The sequence below is a fragment of the Canis aureus genome, chromosome 2, assembly GCF_053574225.1.
Source record: "Canis aureus isolate CA01 chromosome 2, VMU_Caureus_v.1.0, whole genome shotgun sequence".
NCBI classification, from domain to species: Eukaryota; Metazoa; Chordata; class Mammalia; order Carnivora; family Canidae; genus Canis; species Canis aureus.
In genome coordinates, this window is record NC_135612.1 from 36,502,059 (window position 1) to 36,519,879 (window position 17,821).

At 58.1% G+C, this 17,821-nt stretch overlaps 6 non-coding genes across 6 annotated transcripts; all 6 read right to left on the minus strand.

Moving 5' to 3' along the window:
• Positions 1-294: 294 nt before the first annotated feature.
• On the minus strand, positions 295-389 carry LOC144303908 (small nucleolar RNA SNORD116). Its single transcript, XR_013370931.1, has one exon. It is a non-coding gene; the product is annotated as a small nucleolar RNA SNORD116 (small nucleolar RNA).
• A 3,021-nt stretch (positions 390-3,410) lies between these two features.
• Positions 3,411-3,505, minus strand: LOC144303915 (small nucleolar RNA SNORD116). Its single transcript, XR_013370932.1, has one exon. It is a non-coding gene; the product is annotated as a small nucleolar RNA SNORD116 (small nucleolar RNA).
• A 3,037-nt stretch (positions 3,506-6,542) lies between these two features.
• On the minus strand, positions 6,543-6,637 carry LOC144303921 (small nucleolar RNA SNORD116). The gene has a single exon (XR_013370934.1). It is a non-coding gene; the product is annotated as a small nucleolar RNA SNORD116 (small nucleolar RNA).
• Positions 6,638-9,658: 3,021 nt separating this feature from the next.
• LOC144303929 (small nucleolar RNA SNORD116) lies at positions 9,659-9,753 on the minus strand. Its single transcript, XR_013370935.1, has one exon. It is a non-coding gene; the product is annotated as a small nucleolar RNA SNORD116 (small nucleolar RNA).
• A 3,021-nt stretch (positions 9,754-12,774) lies between these two features.
• On the minus strand, positions 12,775-12,869 carry LOC144303937 (small nucleolar RNA SNORD116). The gene has a single exon (XR_013370936.1). It is a non-coding gene; the product is annotated as a small nucleolar RNA SNORD116 (small nucleolar RNA).
• Positions 12,870-15,886: 3,017 nt separating this feature from the next.
• LOC144303943 (small nucleolar RNA SNORD116) lies at positions 15,887-15,981 on the minus strand. Its single transcript, XR_013370937.1, has one exon. It is a non-coding gene; the product is annotated as a small nucleolar RNA SNORD116 (small nucleolar RNA).
• Positions 15,982-17,821: the final 1,840 nt, after the last annotated feature.

The window sequence follows — 17,821 nt, forward strand, 5'->3', positions numbered from 1 at the left end:
GCCTAACGCAACTCCTATCACTTGGCTGCTGGCTGTCTGAGACGCCACCAAAGCCCAGACATGTCATGGAGGACCACCAAGTCGAGGACTCCCACCCAAGGAGAGCACACGGTTTCTAGGCCCTCAGCCCTCCGCCTTGCACTCTGATCCCAGGGCCCTTGGGTGGAGATGGTGGTGGTGGTGTTGCTGCTGCTGGTGGTGGTGGTGGTGGTGGTGGTGGTGGTGGCGGTTGCTAGCGTGTGGCACGACGAAGCTGTCCCTCACTCCTTCCTTCCCTGGGGGAGACAACGTGCTGGACCTCAGTTGCGATGAGAACGACGGCAGGGAGTTCTCACTCATTTTGTTCAGCTTTTCCAAGGAATGCAGATTGAGGGAGTCATCATCGATCCAAGCACTTTCTCGGCCTCCTGGTATATTGAACTACGCAGGCTGAACAGCTCATAGGGTCTCCCCGTGGCCTCAGCACCCTCCAGTACCCTGGACACCATCCACAGCTATGCCCCTGAGCAAGAGGCAAAGGCAATCTTCTTGGAGAGCCAACGTCCATGGCCAGGAGCACAAGCCAGCTGGCAGGTCCGCAGGCCATCTCAGGACCTTCTAGTGCCATCAGTACACTTTGAGACAACAAAAGCTTACCTCTGGTGATCCGTGCGCAGGTTCCCCGTCCTGGACCACTCTTCTGCCACAGGGCCCGCCAGCATCTCTCCACACCACCATGGAAAGCAAAGGAAGGTCTTCTTCTCCATGTCAACAGGAAGCCTAGCTAGGCCTCAGCACCTGAGGAGGTGTGGAGAAATCAGGCGGATGTGTGACGTACCCACCCAGGCGCTCAGGTGGCCTGAGCGATCCAAACGGTTCCGTGGGGGAAGCTTTGCATCTCCCTGTGCTGTCCCTCTGTCCCACAGGGCTAGCTGCTCATCAGTGAGATGGAACGGGCCCACGTCATCCCACACAAGGGGATGTGCCTCTGTCTCATGTGTGTCTAGGAATTTCCTTGTTAGAATATGACAATGTTTCTGGTAAGACCACACGCCATGAGTGGGGATGTGCATGCGTCTGTTTGTGTGGGGCCCTCTGTGGGTGTGTTTGAGTGTGTGCGCATCAGTGTGATTCTATGGGTTTACCAGCAAGCAGGTGTGCACATGTGTGCGTGTGCAGGGCAGGCTGGCAGGCTGGCAGGCTGGCCATCCGTGGCTCAGGAGCTAACGTTTAGAGTTCATCAGCGCAAAGTACATGGGCAATCCGGGGATGCATGGCCTCAGACGCTGGCCCGTAATAGCATGAGATGACGTGACTGACCTCAGGGGACGTTGCAAAGCCCTGAGACACCACGTGTCCGAAGCCCTCTGGCAAAGCGCAGCACAAGGACTCTCCTCCAAATACCCACTTTCCACCTTCGAAGCGATGTCGATGTGGATTACGTTGCCCCATTAGCTGAGCCGTGACCGGGCGCAGCATGAAACCTCAGCGACCATGGGGAAAGGCAATGAGCCCTGTGAGGGCAGCGGGCCTCAGGTAATGAATGGATGCACGCCTCAGGCCTTCACGAAGCCCTATGAGAAGAGGTGGCCACACAAAGGTCGGACAGGTGACTGGTCCCACACACATGACAATTTGGCTCTTGGCGTGTGGGCAGAACAGCCCTAGGCAAGTGGTGCCCATGCTACACTGAGAGCCAAACAACAGCCGCCTGAAGCGGGGGTGCGCTACTGACAAGGGACCTGGCATGTCAACGGCCATTGTGCCTCACGGGCTCGGCCTCTGGGCAACACCTGCCATTAGTCGGGCTGCCACATCCGGGTCCATGTCCTGAGTCCTCATCACTGCAGGGAAGGTCACCTCTGCCCTCGAACGGGACTCCCACGTCAGGGGCTGGGATCCTCAGCAAGAACAGCAACACGTGGCATGGTCTTCACAGGCGTCTATACTGTAGGACTCAAGGTAGGGCCTGTCCATTGGCAGAGACAGGCTAAACACAGGTGGTGTTTAGACTCTGGTGCAGAGGCATGGCCACATTACTATAGGTGAGAGGCACATACAAAGGAGAACCGGTGCCTTCCCATGAAGAGGAGGACAAGGGCCAAGCCCTACAGCCTTGACACGAGGCTCCACCTGACTACGATCGGGTCCCTGTGGTCTGTCCTGCACAGTCTGCAGCCTAGCCCACAGACGTCTTGTGCCCACAGAGCAGGAAGGAGCCACTCCGGATGCTGACCAAGGGCTGCCCTGGGTGGATGCCTTCACGCAGGAGCCCGGCAGGCCAGGAAACAAGGTCTGCACGGCCAAGTATGCAAGGCCAGCTGGCAAAGGGAGGGACAACCAGGGTGGGAATGGCCGGCAAGGCTATCACAGGCACAGGGTAGACACCCAGGAGAGCCCTTCTTTGGGAAACTCGTGGCCAGGGGTGGGTCGGACAGAGCCCTCGGCACCATCGGCAGGCGGCCCCGTAAGGCCGTAAATCGCAGCCCATGGGGGAAGGTGGAGGGGCCGCAAACAGCCCACGAAGCTCTGACCCGTTGGTTTTCGTAACACCATCCAGGGGTAGGGAGGCCGTCAGCTGCCCTGCCCGCACGCACGTTTCCTCCGGACGCCCTTGGCCCTGCCATTCCCATTCTTCCCAGTGGCCAGCAAAGCTTCTACACTCCTGCCCTGAACGCACACCATGAGCTCTCCTGGACTTCCTGGTGTGTCTGTGTGTGTGTGTTTGTGTGTGTGTGTGTGTGTTTGTGTTTGCATGCCTGTGCATGCGACTATGAGTGTGTGAGCGTGTGTGTGACTGTGTGTGTCCTTCTGTATGTTTGTATGTGTATTCGTGTGCGCGTGCGAGTTGTGTGTCTCTGTCCTTGTCTGGCCTCAGATGAATTACGGCTCTATCAAATGCACCGAACCCATCTGGTGTCTTTCCTGTCCTCCCGCAACCCTGTTCAGCACTCAGCTGAGGACGTGGGACAGAGGCCTGGGACAGAGATTGCTCCTTGCCCGGTCGGGAGTCCACCTGTACACCGGCGGCACCTGGCCCTGAAAGGGGGGCACCACACACCAGCAGGAGAACTGGCTCAATCTTTGGCCTGGCCGATGTACTCTGACATAGATGCTCTCAAGACCCTGCCAAAGCCGCCTAACGCAACTCCTATCACTTGGCTGCTGGCTGTCTGAGACGCCACCAAAGCCCAGACATGTCATGGAGGACCACCAAGTCGAGGACTCCCACCCAAGGAGAGCACACGGTTTCTAGGCCCTCAGCCCTCCGCCTTGCACTCTGATCCCAGGGCCCTTGGGTGGAGATGGTGGTGGTGGTGTTGCTGCTGCTGGTGGTGGTGGTGGTGGTGGTGGTGGTGGTGGCGGTTGCTAGCGTGTGGCACGACGAAGCTGTCCCTCACTCCTTCCTTCCCTGGGGGAGACAACGTGCTGGACCTCAGTTGCGATGAGAACGACGGCAGGGAGTTCTCACTCATTTTGTTCAGCTTTTCCAAGGAATGCAGATTGAGGGAGTCATCATCGATCCAAGCACTTTCTCGGCCTCCTGGTATATTGAACTACGCAGGCTGAACAGCTCATAGGGTCTCCCCGTGGCCTCAGCACCCTCCAGTACCCTGGACACCATCCACAGCTATGCCCCTGAGCAAGAGGCAAAGGCAATCTTCTTGGAGAGCCAACGTCCATGGCCAGGAGCACAAGCCAGCTGGCAGGTCCGCAGGCCATCTCAGGACCTTCTAGTGCCATCAGTACACTTTGAGACAACAAAAGCTTACCTCTGGTGATCCGTGCGCAGGTTCCCCGTCCTGGACCACTCTTCTGCCACAGGGCCCGCCAGCATCTCTCCACACCACCATGGAAAGCAAAGGAAGGTCTTCTTCTCCATGTCAACAGGAAGCCTAGCTAGGCCTCAGCACCTGAGGAGGTGTGGAGAAATCAGGCGGATGTGTGACGTACCCACCCAGGCGCTCAGGTGGCCTGAGCGATCCAAACGGTTCCGTGGGGGAAGCTTTGCATCTCCCTGTGCTGTCCCTCTGTCCCACAGGGCTAGCTGCTCATCAGTGAGATGGAACGGGCCCACGTCATCCCACACAAGGGGATGTGCCTCTGTCTCATGTGTGTCTAGGAATTTCCTTGTTAGAATATGACAATGTTTCTGGTAAGACCACACGCCATGAGTGGGGATGTGCATGCGTCTGTTTGTGTGGGGCCCTCTGTGGGTGTGTTTGAGTGTGTGCGCATCAGTGTGATTCTATGGGTTTACCAGCAAGCAGGTGTGCACATGTGTGCGTGTGCAGGGCAGGCTGGCAGGCTGGCAGGCTGGCCATCCGTGGCTCAGGAGCTAACGTTTAGAGTTCATCAGCGCAAAGTACATGGGCAATCCGGGGATGCATGGCCTCAGACGCTGGCCCGTAATAGCATGAGATGACGTGACTGACCTCAGGGGACGTTGCAAAGCCCTGAGACACCACGTGTCCGAAGCCCTCTGGCAAAGCGCAGCACAAGGACTCTCCTCCAAATACCCACTTTCCACCTTCGAAGCGATGTCGATGTGGATTACGTTGCCCCATTAGCTGAGCCGTGACCGGGCGCAGCATGAAACCTCAGCGACCATGGGGAAAGGCAATGAGCCCTGTGAGGGCAGCGGGCCTCAGGTAATGAATGGATGCACGCCTCAGGCCTTCACGAAGCCCTATGAGAAGAGGTGGCCACACGAAGGTCGGACAGGTGACTGGTCCCACACACATGACAATTTGGCTCTTGGCGTGTGGGCAGAACAGCCCTAGGCAAGTGGTGCCCATGCTACACTGAGAGCCAAACAACAGCCGCCTGAAGCGGGGGTGCGCTACTGACAAGGGACCTGGCATGTCAACGGCCATTGTGCCTCACGGGCTCGGCCTCTGGGCAACACCTGCCATTAGTCGGGCTGCCACATCCGGGTCCATGTCCTGAGTCCTCATCACTGCAGGGAAGGTCACCTCTGCCCTCGAACGGGACTCCCACGTCAGGGGCTGGGATCCTCAGCAAGAACAGCAACACGTGGCATGGTCTTCACAGGCGTCTATACTGTGGGACTCAAGGTAGGGCCTGTCCATTGGCAGAGACAGGCTAAACACAGGTGGTGTTTAGACTCTGGTGCAGAGGCATGGCCACATTACTATAGGTGAGAGGCACATACAAAGGAGAACCGGTGCCTTCCCATGAAGAGGAGGACAAGGGCCAAGCCCTACAGCCTTGACACGAGGCTCCACCTGACTACGATCGGGTCCCTGTGGTCTGTCCTGCACAGTCTGCAGCCTAGCCCACAGACGTCTTGTGCCCATGGAGCAGGAAGGAGCCACTCCGGATGCTGACCAAGGGCTGCCCTGGGTGGATGCCTTCACGCAGGAGCCCGGCAGGCCAGGAAACAAGGTCTGCACGGCCAAGTATGCAAGGCCAGCTGGCAAAGGGAGGGACAACCAGGGTGGGAATGGCCGGCAAGGCTATCACAGGCACAGGGTAGACACCCAGGAGAGCCCTTCTTTGGGAAACTCGTGGCCAGGGGTGGGTCGGACAGAGCCCTCGGCACCATCGGCAGGCGGCCCCGTAAGGCCGTAAATCGCAGCCCATGGGGGAAGGTGGAGGGGCCGCAAACAGCCCACGAAGCTCTGACCCGTTGGTTTTCGTAACACCATCCAGGGGTAGGGAGGCCGTCAGCTGCCCTGCCCGCACGCACGTTTCCTCCGGACGCCCTTGGCCCTGCCATTCCCATTCTTCCCAGTGGCCAGCAAAGCTTCTACACTCCTGCCCTGAACGCACACCATGAGCTCTCCTGGACTTCCTGGTGTGTCTGTGTGTGTGTGTTTGTGTGTGTGTGTGTGTGTGTGTGTGTGTGTGTGTTTGTGTTTGCATGCCTGTGCATGCGACTATGAGTGTGTGAGCGTGTGTGTGACTGTGTGTGTCCTTCTGTATGTTTGTATGTGTATTCGTGTGCGCGTGCGAGTTGTGTGTCTCTGTCCTTGTCTGGCCTCAGATGAATTACGGCTCTATCAAATGCACCGAACCCATCTGGTGTCTTTCCTGTCCTCCCGCAACCCTGTTCAGCACTCAGCTGAGGACGTGGGACAGAGGCCTGGGACAGAGATTGCTCCTTGCCCGGTCGGGAGTCCACCTGTACACCGGCGGCACCTGGCCCTGAAAGGGGGGCACCACACACCAGCAGGAGAACTGGCTCAATCTTTGGCCTGGCCGATGTACTCTGACATAGATGCTCTCAAGACCCTGCCAAAGCCGCCTAACGCAACTCCTATCACTTGGCTGCTGGCTGTCTGAGACGCCACCAAAGCCCAGACATGTCATGGAGGACCACCAAGTCGAGGACTCCCACCCAAGGAGAGCACACGGTTTCTAGGCCCTCAGCCCTCCGCCTTGCACTCTGATCCCAGGGACCTTGGGTGGAGATGGTGGTGGTGGTGTTGCTGCTGCTGGTGGTGGTGGTGGTGGTGGTGGTGGTGGTGGCGGTTGCTAGCGTGTGGCACGACGAAGCTGTCCCTCACTCCTTCCTTCCCTGGGGGAGACAACGTGCTGGACCTCAGTTGCGATGAGAACGACGGCAGGGAGTTCTCACTCATTTTGTTCAGCTTTTCCAAGGAATGCAGATTGAGGGAGTCATCATCGATCCAAGCACTTTCTCGGCCTCCTGGTATATTGAACTACGCAGGCTGAACAGCTCATAGGGTCTCCCCGTGGCCTCAGCACCCTCCAGTACCCTGGACACCATCCACAGCTATGCCCCTGAGCAAGAGGCAAAGGCAATCTTCTTGGAGAGCCAACGTCCATGGCCAGGAGCACAAGCCAGCTGGCAGGTCCGCAGGCCATCTCAGGACCTTCTAGTGCCATCAGTACACTTTGAGACAACAAAAGCTTACCTCTGGTGATCCGTGCGCAGGTTCCCCGTCCTGGACCACTCTTCTGCCACAGGGCCCGCCAGCATCTCTCCACACCACCATGGAAAGCAAAGGAAGGTCTTCTTCTCCATGTCAACAGGAAGCCTAGCTAGGCCTCAGCACCTGAGGAGGTGTGGAGAAATCAGGCGGATGTGTGACGTACCCACCCAGGCGCTCAGGTGGCCTGAGCGATCCAAACGGTTCCGTGGGGGAAGCTTTGCATCTCCCTGTGCTGTCCCTCTGTCCCACAGGGCTAGCTGCTCATCAGTGAGATGGAACGGGCCCACGTCATCCCACACAAGGGGATGTGCCTCTGTCTCATGTGTGTCTAGGAATTTCCTTGTTAGAATATGACAATGTTTCTGGTAAGACCACACGCCATGAGTGGGGATGTGCATGCGTCTGTTTGTGTGGGGCCCTCTGTGGGTGTGTTTGAGTGTGTGCGCATCAGTGTGATTCTATGGGTTTACCAGCAAGCAGGTGTGCACATGTGTGCGTGTGCAGGGCAGGCTGGCAGGCTGGCAGGCTGGCCATCCGTGGCTCAGGAGCTAACGTTTAGAGTTCATCAGCGCAAAGTACATGGGCAATCCGGGGATGCATGGCCTCAGACGCTGGCCCGTAATAGCATGAGATGACGTGACTGACCTCAGGGGACGTTGCAAAGCCCTGAGACACCACGTGTCCGAAGCCCTCTGGCAAAGCGCAGCACAAGGACTCTCCTCCAAATACCCACTTTCCACCTTCGAAGCGATGTCGATGTGGATTACGTTGCCCCATTAGCTGAGCCGTGACCGGGCGCAGCATGAAACCTCAGCGACCATGGGGAAAGGCAATGAGCCCTGTGAGGGCAGCGGGCCTCAGGTAATGAATGGATGCACGCCTCAGGCCTTCACGAAGCCCTATGAGAAGAGGTGGCCACACAAAGGTCGGACAGGTGACTGGTCCCACACACATGACAATTTGGCTCTTGGCGTGTGGGCAGAACAGCCCTAAGCAAGTGGTGCCCATGCTACACTGAGAGCCAAACAACAGCCGCCTGAAGCGGGGGTGCGCTACTGACAAGGGACCTGGCATGTCAACGGCCATTGTGCCTCACGGGCTCGGCCTCTGGGCAACACCTGCCATTAGTCGGGCTGCCACATCCGGGTCCATGTCCTGAGTCCTCATCACTGCAGGGAAGGTCACCTCTGCCCTCGAACGGGACTCCCACGTCAGGGGCTGGGATCCTCAGCAAGAACAGCAACACGTGGCATGGTCTTCACAGGCGTCTATACTGTGGGACTCAAGGTAGGGCCTGTCCATTGGCAGAGACAGGCTAAACACAGGTGGTGTTTAGACTCTGGTGCAGAGGCATGGCCACATTACTATAGGTGAGAGGCACATACAAAGGAGAACCGGTGCCTTCCCATGAAGAGGAGGACAAGGGCCAAGCCCTACAGCCTTGACACGAGGCTCCACCTGACTACGATCGGGTCCCTGTGGTCTGTCCTGCACAGTCTGCAGCCTAGCCCACAGACGTCTTGTGCCCACAGAGCAGGAAGGAGCCACTCCGGATGCTGACCAAGGGCTGCCCTGGGTGGATGCCTTCACGCAGGAGCCCGGCAGGCCAGGAAACAAGGTCTGCACGGCCAAGTATGCAAGGCCAGCTGGCAAAGGGAGGGACAACCAGGGTGGGAATGGCCGGCAAGGCTATCACAGGCACAGGGTAGACACCCAGGAGAGCCCTTCTTTGGGAAACTCGTGGCCAGGGGTGGGTCGGACAGAGCCCTCGGCACCATCGGCAGGCGGCCCCGTAAGGCCGTAAATCGCAGCCCATGGGGGAAGGTGGAGGGGCCGCAAACAGCCCACGAAGCTCTGACCCGTTGGTTTTCGTAACACCATCCAGGGGTAGGGAGGCCGTCAGCTGCCCTGCCCGCACGCACGTTTCCTCCGGACGCCCTTGGCCCTGCCATTCCCATTCTTCCCAGTGGCCAGCAAAGCTTCTACACTCCTGCCCTGAACGCACACCATGAGCTCTCCTGGACTTCCTGGTGTGTCTGTGTGTGTGTGTTTGTGTGTGTGTGTGTGTGTTTGTGTTTGCATGCCTGTGCATGCGACTATGAGTGTGTGAGCGTGTGTGTGACTGTGTGTGTCCTTCTGTATGTTTGTATGTGTATTCGTGTGCGCGTGCGAGTTGTGTGTCTCTGTCCTTGTCTGGCCTCAGATGAATTACGGCTCTATCAAATGCACCGAACCCATCTGGTGTCTTTCCTGTCCTCCCGCAACCCTGTTCAGCACTCAGCTGAGGACGTGGGACAGAGGCCTGGGACAGAGATTGCTCCTTGCCCGGTCGGGAGTCCACCTGTACACCGGCGGCACCTGGCCCTGAAAGGGGGGCACCACACACCAGCAGGAGAACTGGCTCAATCTTTGGCCTGGCCGATGTACTCTGACATAGATGCTCTCAAGACCCTGCCAAAGCCGCCTAACGCAACTCCTATCACTTGGCTGCTGGCTGTCTGAGACGCCACCAAAGCCCAGACATGTCATGGAGGACCACCAAGTCGAGGACTCCCACCCAAGGAGAGCACACGGTTTCTAGGCCCTCAGCCCTCCGCCTTGCACTCTGATCCCAGGGCCCTTGGGTGGAGATGGTGGTGGTGGTGTTGCTGCTGCTGGTGGTGGTGGTGGTGGTGGTGGTGGTGGTGGCGGTTGCTAGCGTGTGGCACGACGAAGCTGTCCCTCACTCCTTCCTTCCCTGGGGGAGACAACGTGCTGGACCTCAGTTGCGATGAGAACGACGGCAGGGAGTTCTCACTCATTTTGTTCAGCTTTTCCAAGGAATGCAGATTGAGGGAGTCATCATCGATCCAAGCACTTTCTCGGCCTCCTGGTATATTGAACTACGCAGGCTGAACAGCTCATAGGGTCTCCCCGTGGCCTCAGCACCCTCCAGTACCCTGGACACCATCCACAGCTATGCCCCTGAGCAAGAGGCAAAGGCAATCTTCTTGGAGAGCCAACGTCCATGGCCAGGAGCACAAGCCAGCTGGCAGGTCCGCAGGCCATCTCAGGACCTTCTAGTGCCATCAGTACACTTTGAGACAACAAAAGCTTACCTCTGGTGATCCGTGCGCAGGTTCCCCGTCCTGGACCACTCTTCTGCCACAGGGCCCGCCAGCATCTCTCCACACCACCATGGAAAGCAAAGGAAGGTCTTCTTCTCCATGTCAACAGGAAGCCTAGCTAGGCCTCAGCACCTGAGGAGGTGTGGAGAAATCAGGCGGATGTGTGACGTACCCACCCAGGCGCTCAGGTGGCCTGAGCGATCCAAACGGTTCCGTGGGGGAAGCTTTGCATCTCCCTGTGCTGTCCCTCTGTCCCACAGGGCTAGCTGCTCATCAGTGAGATGGAACGGGCCCACGTCATCCCACACAAGGGGATGTGCCTCTGTCTCATGTGTGTCTAGGAATTTCCTTGTTAGAATATGACAATGTTTCTGGTAAGACCACACGCCATGAGTGGGGATGTGCATGCGTCTGTTTGTGTGGGGCCCTCTGTGGGTGTGTTTGAGTGTGTGCGCATCAGTGTGATTCTATGGGTTTACCAGCAAGCAGGTGTGCACATGTGTGCGTGTGCAGGGCAGGCTGGCAGGCTGGCAGGCTGGCCATCCGTGGCTCAGGAGCTAACGTTTAGAGTTCATCAGCGCAAAGTACATGGGCAATCCGGGGATGCATGGCCTCAGACGCTGGCCCGTAATAGCATGAGATGACGTGACTGACCTCAGGGGACGTTGCAAAGCCCTGAGACACCACGTGTCCGAAGCCCTCTGGCAAAGCGCAGCACAAGGACTCTCCTCCAAATACCCACTTTCCACCTTCGAAGCGATGTCGATGTGGATTACGTTGCCCCATTAGCTGAGCCGTGACCGGGCGCAGCATGAAACCTCAGCGACCATGGGGAAAGGCAATGAGCCCTGTGAGGGCAGCGGGCCTCAGGTAATGAATGGATGCACGCCTCAGGCCTTCACGAAGCCCTATGAGAAGAGGTGGCCACACAAAGGTCGGACAGGTGACTGGTCCCACACACATGACAATTTGGCTCTTGGCGTGTGGGCAGAACAGCCCTAGGCAAGTGGTGCCCATGCTACACTGAGAGCCAAACAACAGCCGCCTGAAGCGGGGGTGCGCTACTGACAAGGGACCTGGCATGTCAACGGCCATTGTGCCTCACGGGCTCGGCCTCTGGGCAACACCTGCCATTAGTCGGGCTGCCACATCCGGGTCCATGTCCTGAGTCCTCATCACTGCAGGGAAGGTCACCTCTGCCCTCGAACGGGACTCCCACGTCAGGGGCTGGGATCCTCAGCAAGAACAGCAACACGTGGCATGGTCTTCACAGGCGTCTATACTGTAGGACTCAAGGTAGGGCCTGTCCATTGGCAGAGACAGGCTAAACACAGGTGGTGTTTAGACTCTGGTGCAGAGGCATGGCCACATTACTATAGGTGAGAGGCACATACAAAGGAGAACCGGTGCCTTCCCATGAAGAGGAGGACAAGGGCCAAGCCCTACAGCCTTGACACGAGGCTCCACCTGACTACGATCGGGTCCCTGTGGTCTGTCCTGCACAGTCTGCAGCCTAGCCCACAGACGTCTTGTGCCCACAGAGCAGGAAGGAGCCACTCCGGATGCTGACCAAGGGCTGCCCTGGGTGGATGCCTTCACGCAGGAGCCCGGCAGGCCAGGAAACAAGGTCTGCACGGCCAAGTATGCAAGGCCAGCTGGCAAAGGGAGGGACAACCAGGGTGGGAATGGCCGGCAAGGCTATCACAGGCACAGGGTAGACACCCAGGAGAGCCCTTCTTTGGGAAACTCGTGGCCAGGGGTGGGTCGGACAGAGCCCTCGGCACCATCGGCAGGCGGCCCCGTAAGGCCGTAAATCGCAGCCCATGGGGGAAGGTGGAGGGGCCGCAAACAGCCCACGAAGCTCTGACCCGTTGGTTTTCGTAACACCATCCAGGGGTAGGGAGGCCGTCAGCTGCCCTGCCCGCACGCACGTTTCCTCCGGACGCCCTTGGCCCTGCCATTCCCATTCTTCCCAGTGGCCAGCAAAGCTTCTACACTCCTGCCCTGAACGCACACCATGAGCTCTCCTGGACTTCCTGGTGTGTCTGTGTGTGTGTGTTTGTGTGTGTGTGTGTGTGTTTGTGTTTGCATGCCTGTGCATGCGACTATGAGTGTGTGAGCGTGTGTGTGACTGTGTGTGTCCTTCTGTATGTTTGTATGTGTATTCGTGTGCGCGTGCGAGTTGTGTGTCTCTGTCCTTGTCTGGCCTCAGATGAATTACGGCTCTATCAAATGCACCGAACCCATCTGGTGTCTTTCCTGTCCTCCCGCAACCCTGTTCAGCACTCAGCTGAGGACGTGGGACAGAGGCCTGGGACAGAGATTGCTCCTTGCCCGGTCGGGAGTCCACCTGTACACCGGCGGCACCTGGCCCTGAAAGGGGGGCACCACACACCAGCAGGAGAACTGGCTCAATCTTTGGCCTGGCCGATGTACTCTGACATAGATGCTCTCAAGACCCTGCCAAAGCCGCCTAACGCAACTCCTATCACTTGGCTGCTGGCTGTCTGAGACGCCACCAAAGCCCAGACATGTCATGGAGGACCACCAAGTCGAGGACTCCCACCCAAGGAGAGCACACGGTTTCTAGGCCCTCAGCCCTCCGCCTTGCACTCTGATCCCAGGGCCCTTGGGTGGAGATGGTGGTGGTGGTGTTGCTGCTGCTGGTGGTGGTGGTGGTGGTGGTGGTGGTGGTGGCGGTTGCTAGCGTGTGGCACGACGAAGCTGTCCCTCACTCCTTCCTTCCCTGGGGGAGACAACGTGCTGGACCTCAGTTGCGATGAGAACGACGGCAGGGAGTTCTCACTCATTTTGTTCAGCTTTTCCAAGGAATGCAGATTGAGGGAGTCATCATCGATCCAAGCACTTTCTCGGCCTCCTGGTATATTGAACTACGCAGGCTGAACAGCTCATAGGGTCTCCCCGTGGCCTCAGCACCCTCCAGTACCCTGGACACCATCCACAGCTATGCCCCTGAGCAAGAGGCAAAGGCAATCTTCTTGGAGAGCCAACGTCCATGGCCAGGAGCACAAGCCAGCTGGCAGGTCCGCAGGCCATCTCAGGACCTTCTAGTGCCATCAGTACACTTTGAGACAACAAAAGCTTACCTCTGGTGATCCGTGCGCAGGTTCCCCGTCCTGGACCACTCTTCTGCCACAGGGCCCGCCAGCATCTCTCCACACCACCATGGAAAGCAAAGGAAGGTCTTCTTCTCCATGTCAACAGGAAGCCTAGCTAGGCCTCAGCACCTGAGGAGGTGTGGAGAAATCAGGCGGATGTGTGACGTACCCACCCAGGCGCTCAGGTGGCCTGAGCGATCCAAACGGTTCCGTGGGGGAAGCTTTGCATCTCCCTGTGCTGTCCCTCTGTCCCACAGGGCTAGCTGCTCATCAGTGAGATGGAACGGGCCCACGTCATCCCACACAAGGGGATGTGCCTCTGTCTCATGTGTGTCTAGGAATTTCCTTGTTAGAATATGACAATGTTTCTGGTAAGACCACACGCCATGAGTGGGGATGTGCATGCGTCTGTTTGTGTGGGGCCCTCTGTGGGTGTGTTTGAGTGTGTGCGCATCAGTGTGATTCTATGGGTTTACCAGCAAGCAGGTGTGCACATGTGTGCGTGTGCAGGGCAGGCTGGCAGGCTGGCAGGCTGGCCATCCGTGGCTCAGGAGCTAACGTTTAGAGTTCATCAGCGCAAAGTACATGGGCAATCCGGGGATGCATGGCCTCAGACGCTGGCCCGTAATAGCATGAGATGACGTGACTGACCTCAGGGGACGTTGCAAAGCCCTGAGACACCACGTGTCCGAAGCCCTCTGGCAAAGCGCAGCACAAGGACTCTCCTCCAAATACCCACTTTCCACCTTCGAAGCGATGTCGATGTGGATTACGTTGCCCCATTAGCTGAGCCGTGACCGGGCGCAGCATGAAACCTCAGCGACCATGGGGAAAGGCAATGAGCCCTGTGAGGGCAGCGGGCCTCAGGTAATGAATGGATGCACGCCTCAGGCCTTCACGAAGCCCTATGAGAAGAGGTGGCCACACGAAGGTCGGACAGGTGACTGGTCCCACACACATGACAATTTGGCTCTTGGCGTGTGGGCAGAACAGCCCTAGGCAAGTGGTGCCCATGCTACACTGAGAGCCAAACAACAGCCGCCTGAAGCGGGGGTGCGCTACTGACAAGGGACCTGGCATGTCAACGGCCATTGTGCCTCACGGGCTCGGCCTCTGGGCAACACCTGCCATTAGTCGGGCTGCCACATCCGGGTCCATGTCCTGAGTCCTCATCACTGCAGGGAAGGTCACCTCTGCCCTCGAACGGGACTCCCACGTCAGGGGCTGGGATCCTCAGCAAGAACAGCAACACGTGGCATGGTCTTCACAGGCGTCTATACTGTGGGACTCAAGGTAGGGCCTGTCCATTGGCAGAGACAGGCTAAACACAGGTGGTGTTTAGACTCTGGTGCAGAGGCATGGCCACATTACTATAGGTGAGAGGCACATACAAAGGAGAACCGGTGCCTTCCCATGAAGAGGAGGACAAGGGCCAAGCCCTACAGCCTTGACACGAGGCTCCACCTGACTACGATCGGGTCCCTGTGGTCTGTCCTGCACAGTCTGCAGCCTAGCCCACAGACGTCTTGTGCCCACGGAGCAGGAAGGAGCCACTCCGGATGCTGACCAAGGGCTGCCCTGGGTGGATGCCTTCACGCAGGAGCCCGGCAGGCCAGGAAACAAGGTCTGCACGGCCAAGTATGCAAGGCCAGCTGGCAAAGGGAGGGACAACCAGGGTGGGAATGGCCGGCAAGGCTATCACAGGCACAGGGTAGACACCCAGGAGAGCCCTTCTTTGGGAAACTCGTGGCCAGGGGTGGGTCGGACAGAGCCCTCGGCACCATCGGCAGGCGGCCCCGTAAGGCCGTAAATCGCAGCCCATGGGGGAAGGTGGAGGGGCCGCAAACAGCCCACGAAGCTCTGACCCGTTGGTTTTCGTAACACCATCCAGGGGTAGGGAGGCCGTCAGCTGCCCTGCCCGCACGCACGTTTCCTCCGGACGCCCTTGGCCCTGCCATTCCCATTCTTCCCAGTGGCCAGCAAAGCTTCTACACTCCTGCCCTGAACGTACACCATGAGCTCTCCTGGACTTCCTGGTGTGTCTGTGTGTGTGTGTTTGTGTGTGTGTGTGTGTGTGTTTGTGTTTGCATGCCTGTGCATGCGACTATGAGTGTGTGAGCGTGTGTGTGACTGTGTGTGTCCTTCTGTATGTTTGTATGTGTATTCGTGTGCGCGTGCGAGTTGTGTGTCTCTGTCCTTGTCTGGCCTCAGATGAATTACGGCTCTATCAAATGCACCGAACCCATCTGGTGTCTTTCCTGTCCTCCCGCAACCCTGTTCAGCACTCAGCTGAGGACGTGGGACAGAGGCCTGGGACAGAGATTGCTCCTTGCCCGGTCGGGAGTCCACCTGTACACCGGCGGCACCTGGCCCTGAAAGGGGGGCACCACACACCAGCAGGAGAACTGGCTCAATCTTTGGCCTGGCCGATGTACTCTGACATAGATGCTCTCAAGACCCTGCCAAAGCCGCCTAACGCAACTCCTATCACTTGGCTGCTGGCTGTCTGAGACGCCACCAAAGCCCAGACATGTCATGGAGGACCACCAAGTCGAGGACTCCCACCCAAGGAGAGCACACGGTTTCTAGGCCCTCAGCCCTCCGCCTTGCACTCTGATCCCAGGGCCCTTGGGTGGAGATGGTGGTGGTGGTGTTGCTGCTGCTGGTGGTGGTGGTGGTGGTGGTGGTGGCGGTTGCTAGCGTGTGGCACGACGAAGCTGTCCCTCACTCCTTCCTTCCCTGGGGGAGACAACGTGCTGGACCTCAGTTGCGATGAGAACGACGGCAGGGAGTTCTCACTCATTTTGTTCAGCTTTTCCAAGGAATGCAGATTGAGGGAGTCATCATCGATCCAAGCACTTTCTCGGCCTCCTGGTATATTGAACTACGCAGGCTGAACAGCTCATAGGGTCTCCCCGTGGCCTCAGAACCCTCCAGTACCCTGGACACCATCCACAGCTATGCCCCTGAGCAAGAGGCAAAGGCAATCTTCTTGGAGAGCCAACGTCCATGGCCAGGAGCACAAGCCAGCTGGCAGGTCCGCAGGCCATCTCAGGACCTTCTAGTGCCATCAGTACACTTTGAGACAACAAAAGCTTACCTCTGGTGATCCGTGCGCAGGTTCCCCGTCCTGGACCACTCTTCTGCCACAGGGCCCGCCAGCATCTCTCCACACCACCATGGAAAGCAAAGGAAGGTCTTCTTCTCCATGTCAACAGGAAGCCTAGCTAGGCCTCAGCACCTGAGGAGGTGTGGAGAAATCAGGCGGATGTGTGACGTACCCACCCAGGCGCTCAGGTGGCCTGAGCGATCCAAACGGTTCCGTGGGGGAAGCTTTGCATCTCCCTGTGCTGTCCCTCTGTCCCACAGGGCTAGCTGCTCATCAGTGAGATGGAACGGGCCCACGTCATCCCACACAAGGGGATGTGCCTCTGTCTCATGTGTGTCTAGGAATTTCCTTGTTAGAATATGACAATGTTTCTGGTAAGACCACACGCCATGAGTGGGGATGTGCATGCGTCTGTTTGTGTGGGGCCCTCTGTGGGTGTGTTTGAGTGTGTGCGCATCAGTGTGATTCTATGGGTTTACCAGCAAGCAGGTGTGCACATGTGTGCGTGTGCAGGGCAGGCTGGCAGGCTGGCAGGCTGGCCATCCGTGGCTCAGGAGCTAACGTTTAGAGTTCATCAGCGCAAAGTACATGGGCAATCCGGGGATGCATGGCCTCAGACGCTGGCCCGTAATAGCATGAGATGACGTGACTGACCTCAGGGGACGTTGCAAAGCCCTGAGACACCACGTGTCCGAAGCCCTCTGGCAAAGCGCAGCACAAGGACTCTCCTCCAAATACCCACTTTCCACCTTCGAAGCGATGTCGATGTGGATTACGTTGCCCCATTAGCTGAGCCGTGACCGGGCGCAGCATGAAACCTCAGCGACCATGGGGAAAGGCAATGAGCCCTGTGAGGGCAGCGGGCCTCAGGTAATGAATGGATGCACGCCTCAGGCCTTCACGAAGCCCTATGAGAAGAGGTGGCCACACGAAGGTCGGACAGGTGACTGGTCCCACACACATGACAATTTGGCTCTTGGCGTGTGGGCAGAACAGCCCTAGGCAAGTGGTGCCCATGCTACACTGAGAGCCAAACAACAGCCGCCTGAAGCGGGGGTGCGCTACTGACAAGGGACCTGGCATGTCAACGGCCATTGTGCCTCACGGGCTCGGCCTCTGGGCAACACCTGCCATTAGTCGGGCTGCCACATCCGGGTCCATGTCCTGAGTCCTCATCACTGCAGGGAAGGTCACCTCTGCCCTCGAACGGGACTCCCACGTCAGGGGCTGGGATCCTCAGCAAGAACAGCAACACGTGGCATGGTCTTCACAGGCGTCTATACTGTGGGACTCAAGGTAGGGCCTGTCCATTGGCAGAGACAGGCTAAACACAGGTGGTGTTTAGACTCTGGTGCAGAGGCATGGCCACATTACTATAGGTGAGAGGCACATACAAAGGAGAACCGGTGCCTTCCCATGAAGAGGAGGACAAGGGCCAAGCCCTACAGCCTTGACACGAGGCTCCACCTGACTACGATCGGGTCCCTGTGGTCTGTCCTGCACAGTCTGCAGCCTAGCCCACAGACGTCTTGTGCCCACGGAGCAGGAAGGAGCCACTCCGGATGCTGACCAAGGGCTGCCCTG